General features: G+C 44.8%; 1 pseudogene; it reads left to right on the forward strand.

Annotated features, from left to right (window-relative positions):
• The first annotated feature begins 904 nt into the window (after positions 1 to 904).
• On the forward strand, positions 905 to 3,137 carry LOC150019282 (heat shock cognate 71 kDa protein pseudogene; annotated as a pseudogene).
• Positions 3,138 to 3,481: the final 344 nt, after the last annotated feature.

Raw genomic sequence — 3,481 nt, forward strand, 5'->3', positions numbered from 1 at the left:
AGCATATAATGCTAAGCTAGACAAAGGTAGTCTTCAGGAGAAGGGTCACTTTATAAATTTTATGGGGCTGGGGATAAAGCTGGAAACACACATTGGAATCTCTGTGCTTGTGGAAATGGCTGTATGAGAAAAGAGAAGTAACACAGCTAAACTAGGGTAAGAAGGCAAACCAACAACCTTGCCAGTATCAGCCAGAAGGTTAGTTCTTCCAGGGAGCAAGCTTAATTCTCCCGAGCCTGCTCTCTGCCAAACCTCCAAAGGAGGGAAGGGAGAAAGGTAGACACAGATGGCCATCAGAGCTCTCAGGGACACAGGAGGCTTGTCTCTCCTTCCTTGCTCTATGTCACACAGTGAACAGTGACCAAACTGGGACCAAACCCAGGCAACCTGTCTCTAGATTGAGTGCCCTCAGTACTGTAATTTTTAGTGTATGCGTATATAAATTTATTGTAAGAGACTGGCTTATGCAATTATGGAGGCTGAGAAGTCCCGCGATCTGCTGTGCGCAGACTAAAGAATGAAGAGAGCCAGCAATGTACTCCGAAGACCGAGAGCGGGGGAGCCGCTGAGAGGTGGCGCTCTGAGGCTGCAGCCCTGACAACCGGAAGCACAGAGCGCAGGAGAAGGTAAACCAGCCAGGCGGAGAGAGAGAGTGAATCCTCACTACCTCCACCTTTTCGGTTCATTTCAGGTCCTCAACAAATTGGGTGCTGCCCACCCATATAGGGGAGGACAAACTGCTTTCCTCAGTCCACAGATTCAAATGCTAGCCTCTTCCAGAAACACTCTCCAAGACACATCCAGAAATAATGCCTAACCAGATTACACAGAAATAATGCCTAACCAGATTACTGCGTACTCAGTGGTCCTGTCAAGCTGACATATAAAATTAAATGTAGGTCTCATTGAACACGGGGGAGCTCTTCTGGTCCGCGTCTTTGCGAGTAGCGCGCACCTGCAAGCAACCATGTCTAAGGGACCTGCAGTTGGCATTGATCTTGGCACCACCTATTCTTGTGTGAGTGTTTTCCAGCACGGAAAAGTGGAAGTAATTGCAAATGATCAGGGAAACCGGACCACCCCAAGTTATGTCGCCTTTACTGATACCGAACGATTGATTGGCAATGCTGCAAAGAATCAGGTTGCAATGAATCCTACCAACACGGTTTTCGATGCCAAACGCTTAATTGGACGTAGATTTGATGATGCTATTGTTCAGTCTGATATGAAGCATTGGCCTTTCATGGTGGTGAATGATGCTGGCAGGCCCAAGGTCCAAGTAGAATATAAGGGAGAGACAAAAAGTTTCTATCCAGAGGAGGTGTCATCTATGGTTTTGACAAAGATGAAGGAAATCGCAGAAGCCTACCTTGGAAAGACCGTAACCAATGCTGTAGTCACAGTACCTGCTTACTTCAATGATTCTCAGCGTCAGGCTACCAAAGATGCTGGAACTATTGCTGGTCTCAATGTACTTAGAATCATCAATGAGCCAACTGCCGCTGCTATTGCTTATGGCTTAGACAAAAAGGTTGGAGCTGAAAGAAACGTGCTGATCTTTGACCTGGGAGGTGGCACTTTCGATGTGTCAATTCTCACAATTGAAGATGGAATCTTTGAGGTCAAATCTACAGCTGGTGACACTCAGGTGGAGAAGACTTTGACAACCGAATGGTCAACCATTTCATTGCAGAGTTCAAGCGCAAGCACAAGAAAGACATCAGTGAGAATAAGAGGGCTGTCCGTCGCCTTCGTACTGCTTGTGAACGTGCTAAGCGTACGCTCTCCTCCAGCACACAGGCCAGTATTGAGATTGATTCACTCTATGAAGGAATCGACTTCTATACCTCCATCACCTGCGCCCGATTTGAAGAGTTGAATGCTGACCTCTTCCATGGCACCCTGGACCCTGTAGAGAAAGCCCTTCGGGATGCCAAGCTTGACAAGTCCCAGATACATGATATTGTCCTGGTGGGGGGTTCCACCCGTATCCCCAAGATTCAGAAACTTCTGCAGGATTTCTTCAATGGAAAAGAGCTGAATAAGAGCATCAACCCTGATGAGGCTGTTGCTTACGGTGCAGGGGTCCAAGCAGCCATCCTCTCCGGAGACAAATCTGAGAATGTTCAAGACTTGCTGCTGTTGGATGTCACTCCTCTTTCCCTTGGCATTGAGACAGCTGGTGGAGTCATGACTGTCCTCATCAAGCGCAATACTACCAATTCCTACCAAGCAGACACAGACCTTCACCACCTACTCCGACAACCAGCCCGGTGTGCTCATCCAGGTTTATGAAGGTGAGCGTGCTATGACAAAGGATAACAATCTGCTTGGGAAATTTGAACTCACAGGCATACCTCCTGCACCTCGTGGTGTTCGTCAGATTAAAGTCACTTTTGATATTGATGCCAATGGCATCCTTAATGTCTCTGCTGTGGACAAGAGTACATGAAAAGAAAACAAAATCACCATCACTAACGACAAGGGTCGTCTGAGCAAGGAAGACATTGAGCGCATGGTCCAGGAAGCTGAGAAGTATAAAGCTGAGGATGAGAAGCAGCGAGACAAGGTGTCTTCCAAGAACTCGCTTGAATCTTATGCATTCAACATGAAAGCAACGGTTGAAGATGAAAAACTGCAAGGCAAGATCAATGATGAGGGCAAACAGAAGATTCTTGATAAGTGCAATGAAATCATCAACTGGCTTGATAAGAATCAGACTGCAGAAAAGGAAGAATTTGAACATCAGCAGAAAGAGCTGGAAAAAGTCTGCAACCCTATCATCACTAAGCTGTACCAGAGCGCAGGAGGCATGCCGGGAGGAATGCCTGGGGGCTTCCCTGGTGGTGGAGCCCCTCCATCTGGGGGTGCCTCCTCTGGGCCCACCATTGAAGAGGTGGATTAAGCCAATTTCTTGCATAGATAGATTTAGCATTGTTCCACACAAAATATTGAAGGACCCAAATTTGTAGCAAATTCCATGGCAGTTTTAAAAGTTTAGCTGCTGTATAATAAAACTGAGCATTCTCAATACTTGAATATGGACTATGTGCACAGGGAAAGGAAATAACGCACTTTATAAGTACTGTATTTTAAAGTGGAAAATGCGATGTCTTAAATAAAACTATTTAAAATTGGCACCATAAAAAAATTAAATTAAATGTAGAGGAGATTATTGGGGAAAATATAATCATCGTTTTAAAAGTGGATTTATTTCCTATTTGAAAAAAAAGAAATTTCTCTTCCACTTTCTTCACTTCTGCTTATATAAACTCCTCTACAATTCAAGATAAGGATACCTGCTGTGGCCCCAGTTTCCACTTACTTCAGAGCCTTGGAGCATTATCCAGGGAATAATAGGACACGGGCTTTATTTGCACAAATTATTTAAAATAGCATGAATCTGATAGTTACAATTTAGTCTGTTGCGGGATAAAAGATGACTATAGATTATTGCTTAAGTAGGCTTAGTTTTATGTAT

Source organism: Furipterus horrens, unplaced genomic scaffold (genome assembly GCF_987537825.1).
Source record: "Furipterus horrens unplaced genomic scaffold, mFurHor1.1.pri manual_scaffold_2, whole genome shotgun sequence".
Lineage (NCBI taxonomy): Eukaryota > Metazoa > Chordata > Mammalia > Chiroptera > Furipteridae > Furipterus > Furipterus horrens.